The sequence below is a fragment of the Pelodiscus sinensis genome, chromosome 31 (genome assembly GCF_052426305.1).
Source record: "Pelodiscus sinensis isolate ZL-2025 chromosome 31, ASM5242630v1, whole genome shotgun sequence".
NCBI classification, from domain to species: domain Eukaryota; kingdom Metazoa; phylum Chordata; order Testudines; family Trionychidae; genus Pelodiscus; species Pelodiscus sinensis.
In genome coordinates, this window is record NC_143082.1 from 8,905,510 (window position 1) to 8,919,322 (window position 13,813).

Consider the following 13,813-nt stretch of genomic DNA (forward strand, 5'->3'; position numbering starts at 1 on the left):
GTCTAGCTCTGGGCTCCATGCAGCACTGCTGTTTTGAAGAACTCCCCCTTCTTCACCCGCCTTGCTTCCTCTTTCTGATAGAGGCAGCAAGGGGTGGGGGAAGCAATTAGTCAACTAGTGTGTCGACTAGTTCTCATCCCTAATGGCAACATATGCATGCATATGACAATCTCACATGCAACATGCACTGACAGTGTTATTCACAACATGCATACAACAAAAAAGCAGTCATGTAGCACTTTAAAGACTAACAAAATAGTTTATTAGGGGATGAGCTTTCGTGGGTCAGACCCACTTCTTCAGATCATATTCTGAAAGTGAATAGGTATATGATCTGAAGACGTGGGTCTGCCCCACAAAAGCTCATCACCTAATAAACTATGTTGTTAGTCTTTAAAGTGCTACATGACTGCTTTTTTGTTTGACGAAAATGAGACAAACATGGCTACCTCTCTGTGCATATGCATACAACAGTCTCACATTCAGCATGTGTGTCACATAGTCACATGTGCACCATTCATGTAACACATTACACATGACACAATCCTGTCTACAACAAAGTCATAGGTGTGATGTATATGCGTTACAGTCACACATCTGACCCTTGATCCTGTCTGTAACATGTATGCCACAGCATCTCATGAAATGGGTCTTTGCCCATGAAAACTTATGACCAAATAAATCAATCTTTAAGGTGCCACAGGACTCCTTGCTGTTTTTGCAGATACAGACTAACACAGGTATCCCTCTCAGACTTCTGTATGTCACAGGTTAATCTTGGGGGAATTCTTTAATTATTGCATTTGGAGCCGTGGTAAAATTACAGAATTCCCCTAGGACTCACAGGGATTCAACACACACTTGTGAAACATAGAATCGCAGAATACTAGAACTGGAAGGTACCTTAAGGGTTATCAAGTTCAATCCCCTGCCCTCATGGCAAGATCAAGAACCATCTAGATCATCCCTGTCAGATGTTCATCTGATCTGCTCTTAAATATCTCCAGTGACAGAGATTCCAAAACTTCCCTAGGAAATTTATTCCAGTGTGTAATCGCCGCTGACAGGAAGTTTTTCCTAATCCCCAAGATAAACCTCCATGCTGCAATACTTCTGCTCCTGTCATCAGAGGTTAAGCAGAATAATTTTCTTTGGGTATGGCTCCACTACAGCATTATTTTGAAATAACACGTCTATACACAAAATGCATTTCGAAATAGCTTTTTGCTATTTCAAAATAGCACGTCCACACTGAGTGGACTGTGAATCGCATTTAAGACTGGCTGGAACCAATTCTGGCAGGGCACCAGGTCAGGACTTACCTTGTGTGGCTGCTGCCTGAGGCTAACTGAGGTCTGTGCATAAAGGGCTCCCTCTCCCTGTCCCCGGACAGCCGGTTCTCAGGTTTCCCTGCTTGCTTGTCTACATTGATGATGTCAAATAAAATGCATGTTTTTTCACAAACACAAACTGTCTTTATTTAACAAAACTGGGCGGGGGGGGGGGGATGAAACTCTGGGGAGACTGAGGAAAGGAGGTTGGAGAGGGGAGGAGAGAGAGTGGGAGAGGGGAGGGGGAAACCTAGGAGGAGGGAGCTGGAAGGGGGAAGCAAGGGGAAGAAGGGAGAGGGGAAGCTCAGTGGTGGGGGTCTCGCCGGGCCAACTGTCTCCCAGCACTGCGAATGCGGGGGCCTTGGCGTCCCCAGGGGCATGGGGAGGAGGGTGTGGAGGTTGAGGAGGGTGTAGAGGGAGAAGTGAGAGGGGGAGAAGGAGTGGGAGGAGAAGCGGTACCTGGGGAGGCAGCAGGTGCTGGAGCAGCAGGAAGCAGCACGCTCTGCACCAGGGCCTGCAGGTGTTGGCAGATGGCACGACCCTGGGCAAGCTGCTCCCGCCGGAGCTGCAGGTCTTCTTGCACCCAGTTCTGGAGGGTGCGGTGCAGGGCTCGCAGTGCCCCCATGCACTGTTCGGGTGGACCTGTGGAGCCTTCGGGTGCGGGAGCATGCCCCGGGCGGAGTGATGCGCCCTGCACGCGCAGCTGGTGCAGCTGTGGAGAAACAAGACAAGTGGGCAGTTCTCCCTGGGGACACAGTGGGTGACGTCCAGGCCCCTTCTGCAAGGCGAGGATGACCGTGTCCTGCACTGTCAGAGCTGCTGTGCTTGCACAGAGGCCATGGTTGAAATGTCCGGCTATCCCCAGGAGTGGGAGCTGCCCCGAGACCGCACCCATGTCCCTGTGCTGTGTATATGGCGGCTGAGGTGGGGGGGAGATGTCCCCTGCCTCTGTGTGGAGGGGGCTTGTGAAGGGAGGGCGTCCTGCTGAGTCCCGCCCCGGGGTCAGGAGCATGTCATGTCATGATACCAAGCTGGGAGGGGTTGCGACTGATCTAGAGGATAGGATCATAATTCAAAATGATCTGGACAAATTGGATAAATGGTCTGAGGTAAACAGGATGAAGTTTAATAAAGACAAATGCAAAGTGCTCCACTTAGGAAGGAACAATCAGTTTCACACATACAGAATGGGAAGTGACTGTCTAGGAAGGAGTGTTGCAGAAAGAGATCTAGGGGTTACAGTGGACCACAAGCTGAATATGAGTCAGCAGTGTGATGCTGTTGCAAAAAAAGCAAACATGATTCTAGGATGCATTAACAGGTGTGTTGTGAGCAAGACACGAGAAGTCGTTCTTTCGCTCTACTCTGCACTGGTTAGGCCTCAGTTGGAATATTGTGTCCAGTTCTAGGCACCACATTTCAAGAAAGATGTGGAGAAATTGGAGAGGGTCCAGAGAAGAGCAACAAGAATGATTAAAGGTCTAGAACAAAATACAGGACTATGTAGCACTTTAAAGACTAACAAGATGGTTTATTAGATAATGAGCTTTCGTGGGCCAGACCCACTTCCTCAGATCAAATAGTGTAAGAAAATAGTCACAACCATATACGTATACCAAAGGATACAATTAAAAAAATGAACACATATGAAAAGGACAAATCAAATTTCAGAACAGAAGGGGGATGCAGGGGGGGGGGGGGAGGTAAATGTCTGTGAGCTAATGATATTAGAGGTGATTATTGGGGAAGCTATCTTTCTAATGGGTAAGATAACTAGAGTCTTTGTTAAGACCCTGGCGTAAAGTGTCGAATTTTAGCATGAATAACAGTTCAGAGGATTCTCTTTCAAGTGCAGTCTTAAAAGGCTTTTGAAGCAGGATGCAGGTAATTAAGTCATTGAGACAATGTCCTTTCTGGTTGTCAATGTCCTTTCTTGCCATTTCAACCAGAAAGGACATAGTATTTCTGCAAGAAGCACTGATTTCTTACATGAGATCGTCAGTGTTCATGCAGAAATTCAAGCGGCCAGTGTAGACGGCTGGCAAGTTTTTCCGCAAAAGCAGCCGCTATTTCAATGCACCTTTCCTGTGTAGACGCTCTCTTTCGGAAGAAGTTTTTTCAGAAGATCTCTTCCCAGAAAGCTTCTTCTGAAAGAAACCTGCAGTCTAGATATAGCCAGAGTCTCTGGTACAACTCCGCGATTGTTTTCTATAAATATGAACACGTTTATGCTCTAGGTGGCAGCATTGTCCTATGGTTACTGTACAGGATTCAAGCAGCAGAGCCAGGCACTATCCACACACATGGAAAGACAAAATCCCTGCCCTGCCCATGTACTTTGAAAACATTTTTACTCTGGGTATGTCTACGCTACCGAGTTTTGTTGGAAAAAAGGCTGTTTTTTCAACAAAACTTGAGGAACATCCACACTGCAATTGCATTCTTCCGCAAGAAAATTGAAAGAACAGAGGGGTTTTTCAAGCATTGGTAATCCTCATTCTATGAGGAAGAAGCCTTTTTGTGAAAGAGCTCTTTTGCAAAAAGGCACGTGTGGACGGGGAAGAGGGAGTTCTTTCGGAAGAAGAGGAAAGGGGAAAAGCACAAGTGCCCTGGTGGCCATAGCAATCACAGCTTACACGTGAGAGAGCGTCCATTCAGTCTGGGCACTCTCTTTCGAAAAAGCAGATCGCTTTTTCAATGCACTTTTGCAGTGTGGATGCTCTCTTTCGGAGCAAGTTTTTCGGAAAATCTCTTACGAAAAAAGCTTCTTCCGAAAGAAGCATGCAGTCTAGATGTAACCTAAATCACGGGCTTCATTCTTTTCTCCAGCAGACTTGAAATCTGGCTGAGGTGAAAGAGAGATTCATAGCAATAATAGATCAGAAGAGCTGTGAGTGGATCAGAGAAGCATAGAATACTAGCACTGTGTGGGACCTCAAGAGGTCATCAAAGTCCAGTCCACTTTCCTCATGGTAGGACCAAGCACCATCTAGATGATCCCTGATAGATGTCTGTCCAACCTGCTCTTAAATATCTCCAAATATTTTAAAAATATCCAATGATGGAGATTCCACAGCCTTCCGAGGCAATTTATTCCAGGGTTTAACCACCCTGACAATTAGGAAGATTTTCCTAATGTCCAACCTCTCTTCCTGCAGTTTAAGCCCATTGCTTCTTCTCCTATCCTCAGAGGCCACAGAGAACAAATTTTCTACCTCCTCCTTCTAACACCCTTTTAGGTACTTGAAAACTGCTTTCATGTCCCCTCTCGGTCTTCTTTTTTCCAATTCTTTCAGTCTTCCCTCATAGGTCATGTTTTCTAGACCTTTAGTAAATTTTTTTTGCTCTTCTCTGGATTATCTCCAATTTTTCCACATCTTTCTGGAAATGCGATGCCCAGAATTGAACACAAAACTCCACTTGAGGCCTAATTAGCGCAGAATAGAGGGGAAGAATAATGTCCCATGTGTTGCCCACAACACTCCTGTTAATACATGCCAGAACAATGTTTGCTTTTAAGAACATAAAAACGGCCATACTGGGTGAGACCAAAGGTCCATCTAGCTCAGTCTTCCAACAGTGGCCAATGCCAGGTACTCCCAGAGGAAGTGAACAGAACATGGAATCATTACGTAATCCTTCTCCATTCCCAGCCTCTGACAAAGGCTTGGGACACCATTCCTACCCATTCTGGCTAATAGCCATTGATGGACCTAATCTCCATGAACTTATCTAGCTCTTTCTTGAACCCTGTGAAAGTCCTGGCCTTAACAAAATCCTCTGGCAAGGAGTTCTACAGGCCAACCATGTGCTGTGTGAAGAAAAGCTTCCTTTTGTTTGTTTTAAACCTGCTACCTATTAATTTCATTTAATGCCCCTTAGGGGTGTGTCTACACTACACCTGGAGCTCGAAATAAGCTAAGCAAATTGTGTTTATATTCTGAAACATCCCTTACTCCTCGTGGAATGAGATTTACAGGGATGTCAGAATAGTGAGACCATTATATTTCAAAATAATAGGTTTGCTCAAAAGACGTGGAATAGCTATTTCGGGATATTTCCAGTATCCCAAAATAGCTCCTCGGTGTAGATATAGCCCTTGTTCTTGTGTTATGGGAACAAGTAAATAACTTTTCCTTATTCACTTTTTCCACCCAGTCATGATTTTATAGACGTCTATCGTATCCCTCTAGTCTTTTTAATCTCTCTTCATACGGGACCTGTTCAAAACCCCAAATAATTTTTGTTGCCCTTTTCTGAACCTTTTCCAATGCCAATATATCTTTTTTGAGATGAGGCGACCACATCTGTATGCAGTATTCAAGAAGTGGGCATACCATGGTTTTATATAGAGGCAATACAATGTTCTCGGTCTTATTCTCTATCCCTTTTTAAATGATTCCTAACATTCTGTTTGCTTTTTTGATTGCCACTGAACATTGAGTGTTTTTTTCAGAGAACTATCCATAATGATTCCAAGATCTCTCTCTTAAGTAGTTATAGCTAAATCTGTCCCCATCATATTGTGTGTATAGTTGGGATTATTTTTCCAATGTGCATTATTTTACATTTATCAACATTAAATTTCATTTGCCATTTTGTTGCCCAATCACCTAGTTTTGTGAGATCCTTTGGAAGCACTTCAGACTGCTTTGGTCTTAACTATCTTGAGCAGTTTAGTATCATCTGCAAATTTTGCCACCTCACTGTTTACCCCTTTCTTCGGATCATGTATAAATAGGTTGAATAGGATTGGGCCCAGTACGGACCCTTGGGGGATGCCACTAGTTACCTCTCTCCACTTTGAAAACTTACCATTTATTCCTACCCTTTGTTTCCTCTCTTTTAACCAGTTATCAGTCTATGAGAGGACCTTCCCTCTTATCCCATGACAACTTACTTTACTTAAGAGACTTTGGTGAGGGACCTTGTCAAAAGCTTTCTGGAAATCTAACTACACTATAGCTACTGGATCCCCCTTGTCCACATGATTGTTGACCCCATCAAGAACTCTAGTAGATTATAAAGATATGATTTCCCTTTACAGAAACCATGTTGACTTTTCCTCAACAAATTATGTTCACCTATGTGTCTGACAATTTTATTCTTCAGTATAGTTTCAACTAATTTGCTCCATACTGATGCTAGATTTACCAGTCTGAAATTACCAGGATCACCTCTAGAGCCCTTTTTAAATATTGGTGTCACATTAGCTATCCTCTAGTCATTTGGCACAGAAGCTGATTTAAAGGATAGGTTACAAACTATAGTTAATAGTTCTGCAATTTTACATTTGAGTTCTTTTAGAATTCTTGGGTAGATGCCATCTGGTCCCGGTGATTTGTTACTGTTAAGTTTATCAATTTGTTCCACAACCTCCTCTAATGACACCTCAATCTGGGACAAGTCCTCAGATTTCTCACCTAAAAAGAATGGCTCAGGTTTGGAAATCTTCCTAACATCCTCAACCATGAAGACTGAAGCAAAGAATTAATTTAATTCCTCCGCAATGACTTTATTGTCTTTGAGTGCTCATTTAGCATCTTGATCATCCAAGGGCCCCACTGGTTGTTTAGAAGGCTTCATGCTTCTGATGTATTTAAAAACATTTTGCTATTACTTTTTGAGTTTTTGGCTACCTGTTCATTTTTGTCAATTTGTCAGAATTTATGCTCCTTTCTATTTTTCTCACTAGGATTTAACTTCCACTTTTAAAACAATGCCTTTATATCTCTCACTGATTCTTTTACTTGGTTGTTAAGCCATGGTAGCATTTTTTTGGTTCTCTTACTGTGTTTTTTACTTTGGGGTATACATTTAAGTTGGGTTTCCGTTATGGTGCCTTTGAAAAGTTTCCATGCACTTGCAGGAATTTTACTTTTGGCACTGTACTTTTTAGTTTCTGTTTAACTAACCTCCTCATTTTTGTGTAGTTCCCTTTTCTGAAATTAAATACCACAGTGTTGGGCTGCTGAGGTGTTTTCCCACCACAGGGATGTTAAATTTTATTATATTATGGTCACTATTTCCAAGCGGTCCAGTTATATTTATCTCTTGAATCAGATCCTGCACTCCACTTAGGACTAAATCAAGAATAACCTCTCCACTTGTGTGTTCCGGAACCAGACGCTCCAAGAAGCAATCATTTAAGGTATCAAGAAATTTTACCTCTGCATCCTGTCCTGTAGTGACGTGTACCCAGTCAATACGGGGATAGCTGAAATCCCCAACTATTATTGAGTTTTTATTTTGATAGCCTCTGTAATCTCCCTTAGCATGTCATAGTCATTATCACTATCCTGGTCAGGTTGTTATCCCTACTGCTATATTCTTATTATTAGAGCATGGAATTACTATCCATAGAGATTCTATGGAACAATTAGGTTCATTTAAGATTTTTACTTAATTTGATTCAACATTTTCTTTCACGTATAGTGCCACTCCCCGACCAGCATGACCCGTTCTGTCCTTCCGATAGATATTGTACCCTGATAGGACTGTGTCCCATTGATTGTCCGCATTCCACCAAGTTTTTGTGATGCCTATTATATCAATAGTCTTCTTTAACACAAGGCATTCTAGTTCACCCATTTTATTACAGTAATTCCTCATTTAACACTATAGATATGTTACAGAAAATGATTATGTTAAGTAAAAACGTGTTATTCAGGGTCAATTTTTCCACTGAAAATAATGGAAAAGGTGGGGGTTGCGTTTCAAGCGGTGGTGTCTGTTGGGACCGGGACATAAGGTTAGGGGAGAAAGGGGACTGGGTTACAGCAGGGAGGGGAGGTGTTTGGCTCTGGGGAAGAGAAGGGGAGGAGAAGGGAGGGGGATTGGGTTGGGAGTATGCCCCTGTGATGGGTCTGCCGGGGAACGGCGTGGCAAGCAGCAAACCCTCCGCCGCTTTGCAGGGAGGCGGGGAAAGCCCTGTGCAGCTGCCGGCAACGGACCGGCTGCTGAAATTGTGTTATTCTGGGAGTGGTCGTGTAATTCAAAAAAGTTTTCTAAAAAAAAAATCGTGCTATTGCGAAAACGTGTTAAGCGGGCACATGTTAAATGAGGAATTACTGTATTTAGACTTCTAGCATTTGTGTATAAGCACTTTAAAATGTATCACTATTTATCTGTCTGCCATTTCCTGATGTGCTAGACACTTTTTCACTTGATCGTTTCTCATCTGATCTTACCCATATTTCATTATCTTCCATCCTCTCTTCTTTACGAGAACATAGAGAATCTCTATTAATAGACCCTCCCTTAAGAGATGTCTCTGTCTGATCCACATGCTCCTCCACACCCGTCGGCTTTCTCACAGCCTTTAGTTTAAAAACTGCTCTGCAACCTTTTTAATGTTAAGTACCAGCTGTCTGGTTCCATTTTGGTTTAAGTGGAGCCCATCCTTCCTGTATAGGCTCCGCCTTTCTCTAAAGTTTCCCTGTTCCTAATAAATCTAAACCCCTCCTCTCTACACCATCATCTCATCCACGCATGGAGACTCTGAAGTGCTGCCTGCCTACCAGGCCCTGCACATGGAACTGGAAGCATTCCAGAGAACGCTACCACAGAAGTCCTGGATTTCAATCTTTTTCTTAGCTACCTAAATTTGGCCTCCAGAACTGTTTTTTGCAACAGTGTCACACTGTTGACTCATATTTAGCTTGTGGTCCACTATGACCCCTAGATCTCTTTCTGCAGTGCTCCTTCCTAGACAGTTACTTCCCATTTTGTACGTGTGAAACTGATTGTTCCTCCCTAAGTGGAGTACTTTGCATTGGTCCTTATTGAACTTCATCTTATTAACCTCAGAAATGTTCCAGTTAGACTCTGGCAGCACTAGATGGTTCAGGAGAAGGGGAGAAAACATTGAAACAGCAGTTTTGGGATTAACTGTCCTTAGGGAGAGTTATAAGGAAAAATAGGGAAGTATGGGTTGCCAACCCTCCAGGAATGTCTTTGAATAAGGATTATGTGGTGTGATGAAACCACCAGGAATATGGCCAACTAAAATTGGCAATTCTAGTTACTAGCCCCTTCACATAAAACAAGAAGGGGGTCACCCAAGAAAATGAGCAGGTTTAAAATAAGCATAAGGAAGTACTTCCTCACATGTGTTCATGGCAGGGGATGGTGTGAGAGCTGGAAGTATAACTGGGTTTTAAAACAAACAAGGTAAATTTGTGGAAGGTGAGTCCATAAATGCCTTGTAGCCAAGATGTTCAGTAGTTCAATCCCATGCTCTGGGTCATAGGAAGGGCATGACTTTTTCATGTGAGGAGGCTTGTGTGAGCACCAGGAGCTCCCTAAAAGGGGGACCACTAGTACCCAGACTATGGACCTAATTAGGGTTGCCAGGTGTCTGGTATTGAACCGGACAGTCCGTTATTTTCGCCTCCTGTCCGGTAAAAAAATTCAGAAAATACCAGACACCTAAAATGTCCGTTATTTTCTGATTCTTTCCCAGCCAGAAGGCAAAAATACCCGGTGCTTACTGGGTTCCACAGGGGAATTGTCCAGCAGGGAGGCAAGATGGTGGCGGGCAACCGTCAGCAGCCTGTTAGGGCCAAAAAGCCTCAAAAGCGTTTCTTAAAGAGGCCATGCTGGTTTGGGGGGTTTTTTTTGCTTAACAACTCTTGGGGTTTTTTTGTTGCTGTTGTTGTTGTTTTTGTTCTGTATTTTTTCAGAAACCATCTATCAACCCTAGCCCTAATCCCTCACTCTACCCCAAGACTCAACCCTCGCTCTACCTCTTCCTTCTCCCACTCCACCTCTTCTCCCAAGATCCCGCCTTCTACCACTCACTCCTCTCTGCCCTCTCCCCCCATCTCTTCCCACTAAGGCAGAAAAAAGTGATAGGATATAGCCCTCCCACTGGTCAAAGTGATGAGATCGTGATCTTCTGTCCCGCCCCAGCGCTACTTAGCTGAGCTGCTCAGGCGTTAGCACACACACCTTCTTGCCCCCTGCATGGCCAGTATTTTTGCAGGAGGCTTAGCTCTCCCACCTGCAGCCTCTTATGCATTCCACCTATGCTCAGTTGTCCCTTAACCTCGGACTGCCAGAAGCTAGGAGTGGCCAACAGGGGCGGAAGTACTCAATCATTGCCCTCTTCTGTTCATTCCCTCAGAAGTCAGAAGACTAGGCTAGATAGACCATTGATCTGACCCAGTGTGGCCTATTGTATGTTCTGCGAGTTGGGAGTGTTCATATTCTTCTACCCCGGCCATTGCCCTCCAAAATGGTGATCCATCCCTTCTACAGTCATTATACCACACCTATAATAACTGGCCATTAGGCAACACAGCCCTGAGGAAGAGGGCATTTATTTTTACTGTGGCTGCTAACCCATATAGACCTACGAGGGAAGACCTCTATACTGCCTGTGGCCACTGGGCCACATGGCCTTGAGGCAGGGATAGCTATATTGACTCTGGCCATTGAGTCACACAGCCCTCAGGGAAAGAGCATCTGTATTGACTTCAGCCCATCCCAACTCAATATGCTGGAGATGAATCAATATTTGGCTTTACTGATTTCTGGGAAGCTTTTTTGAATACTTTCTCTGGTTCTCAAAAGTTTTCAATTTTCAGAAATGACAGGAAAAGCAAATTGGATCTCAGCCACTTTGGAAAAGAAAAAGCCAAAAGAAAACAGAAAAAAGGAAAAGTCAAAAATCAAGACAGGCTGCACAGTTTCTGATTTGCCTAAAAAATTAAAATATTAGAAGTTTTATGAAAATGTATTTGGCCATTTCTCAGTGGAAAAAATGTTCATTTGAAAAATGTCGAGCAGCTGTAACTGTAAAACTAGTCTGGTCCCATGTGGGCAGAAATGACACTTCACTGTTCCTGTGCATGACTGTGGAGGCGGGTTATGAGAGAGGTTCATTGCATCTCACTGTTGTGGTTCTTTGGTTACACGTAATGCTGTTATTCAGATGCTCCACCTTGGTTTCTCAGCTGCGATCACAGCAGCACCTCAGCCGCGGTGTGTGCAGAACCTACCAGCCTCTCTGCTAAAAGATCAGATGCTTCCCTCTTGTCACGGAGAGTGTGGAGGCTTCAAAGAGGAGGCCAGAGGTGTTAGGAAATTGGGCCCATCAGCAAGTGTTTAGTTAGCTCCCTGTTACTCTCAGTCCCACCCACGTTTTTTTCGGGCAAAAAAGTTGTGCGACATACAGATGTGTCCTCTCTCTGATTCTGGTTCCACTCACTCTCTCTAGTGCCGGTCACCTCACGGAACAGACTTCTGCTTCATGCCAGTGTAAGGGAGAGCGGGACCAGGCCCTGAGTGATTTCACTGCCCCCGGAGCAGAGCCAGAGTGGTGGAGGTTCTTAATAGCCTTAAATTCGTAAGCCTGGAGGGGAGCGCGAGATGTCATCTGGTCTGATGCCCTGCATTCATGGCAGGGCGAAGTATTGTCTTCCCTTTTTCACTCCCTCTGGAGCTTTCTCTTGGTCTCTGCCCACATGCCTGACCCTCTAATCCAGCATTTACAAGATGTGGAGAGCTCACAGGTGTAATCCAATGTTCTCTTGGGCATCTACCAGACCAAACTCCAGATCCTATGTGCTTTAAGCATCCAGAGTCTGAACTGAGTCCAGGCACTGCCCCGTTTTGGAGTCTCTAGGCCTCTTGGGGTGAAGACCTGCTACCTATCACCCTTGTGAGAACTTAGACTCCTAGGTAGCTCTTACCCTTGTGTCCTCTTCCTTGCCCTTCCATCCTTTCTTGCTGCAAATTCCCATTGTGACGTCACCTTTTCCCAGCTGGCTGCCAGCAAATAACACGGCTAGTAGAGCTGTGAGAGGAATGGGGCTGGGGAATGCAGCGTGCTTTTACTATTTCTGCTGTTTGCCAAGTGATGAGACTATCAACCCACGTCTGGGAATCGGAATGCTCAAAAGTTCCCCTGGAAAATGCAGGTGCATACCACTGTGGGCGGGGGAGGTGCACTCCTGTGAAGAGAAGCTAGCAACCACTGGGGCTCACTCTCTACAAGCTGCTCAGAAGCAGCTGCTCCCTGAGTAACTTGCCCTCCTCTAACTCCCCTCCTTGAGAAAGGCTGGTCAGAAGCTGAGGCTGGGCCAATCCCACCAACACTTGGTTTCCCCCAACAAACTGGTTCAAGGAGACTGGTGTTCAGCAGAGCAGGGCCAGTGACCATGAGGGCTTCCTGGCAGATCCCTTCAGTCATGGCAGCAGCAGCGCCTAGGAGAGTGGTGGGCAGTAAGTGGCTCATGGGCCAGACGTGGTTGCCAGAGTTAGCTCTTGGGGAGCAGCCGGCACTTCATGTCCACAGGTACAGCTGCTCATAGTGCCCGTTGGCCATTTCCAGCCAATGGGAGCAGCAGGAAGTGTCACGGGCCGGGACATGACTTCCCACAGCCCCCATTGGCTGGGAACGGTGCTCCGGAGCCAATGGGAGCTGCGAGCGGCTGTACCTGCAGACATGGCATCTCGTGGGCCCATCCCTGACTCAGAACAAGGGCTGTAGCAGGCAGCTGGCTTGGGTGCCCTTCTGGAGTCACTCCCAGCCAGGAAGTCTCAGTTCTGAGCATCAGGGACCGAGTCAGAAGAATCCAAAGAAGGTTTTGGGGTCCACTTTCCCTGACCCCCATTGCTCCATTCTGGAGGAATGAGTGAGCACCAGAAAGGCCCCAGGGTCTGGACTGCTTCAGGGATCTCCATAAAGAACCCCTGGGAATCCTGTTTCTTCTGGTCCAGGAGGGCAGCTTAGAGGGGCCATTCCAGTGAGAGCAACGGACCCAGGCTGAACAGTGTGCAGCCATTCACTGGTCAAGGAGGAAACTGTTGCTTTTCTTAGCTAACAGAGATGTGATAAGAAATACAAAGCTGCTTTCCTCCTCCCCTGCCCCCATCACTGCCCCTCCCCCACACACCGAGCAGGACCGGGGGTGAGCACTCTGCTTGCCAGAGAGGCCACATCAAAACCAGAGTTGCACTAGGTCTTCCTGCGTCAGAGAGCCTGCAGAGAGAGCGAGAGAGAGCAAGAGAAGGGGAGGCAGCCAGCACTTCCAGTCATCCTGGCCAGGCCTGTGGGGCCCCCGCAGCTCTTGAGAACAATCAACAGGTATGTGAGATTTCCTTGGGGGTTGCAAACTGCTAATGGAAACTGCCAGAGCCCTCAGCTTGGCTCTGCCGTCAAGACAGGAGCGGATGCACCATTGGCTCCCCACAGTGCTAGGCACACACACTGCCAGGGCAAACATGACAGCCAGGAGCCACCCCTCTGCCCCAATCACTCTGCAGCTGGTGGGCGGGTCTGTGCTAGGGAATCCTGACACTGCCAGGAAGGTTCACTGCCCTCATCCGGGTGGGAGAGCACAGGGGCATGCACCGCTGCCTTGGGAGCAGTCACTGTGAAAATGGGAGCGTGGGACCCACCATATTACAATGCTGTGAAACTTCAGATTTAGATCTGCACTCATGAAATACACTGTTCTATACTATTGACATGA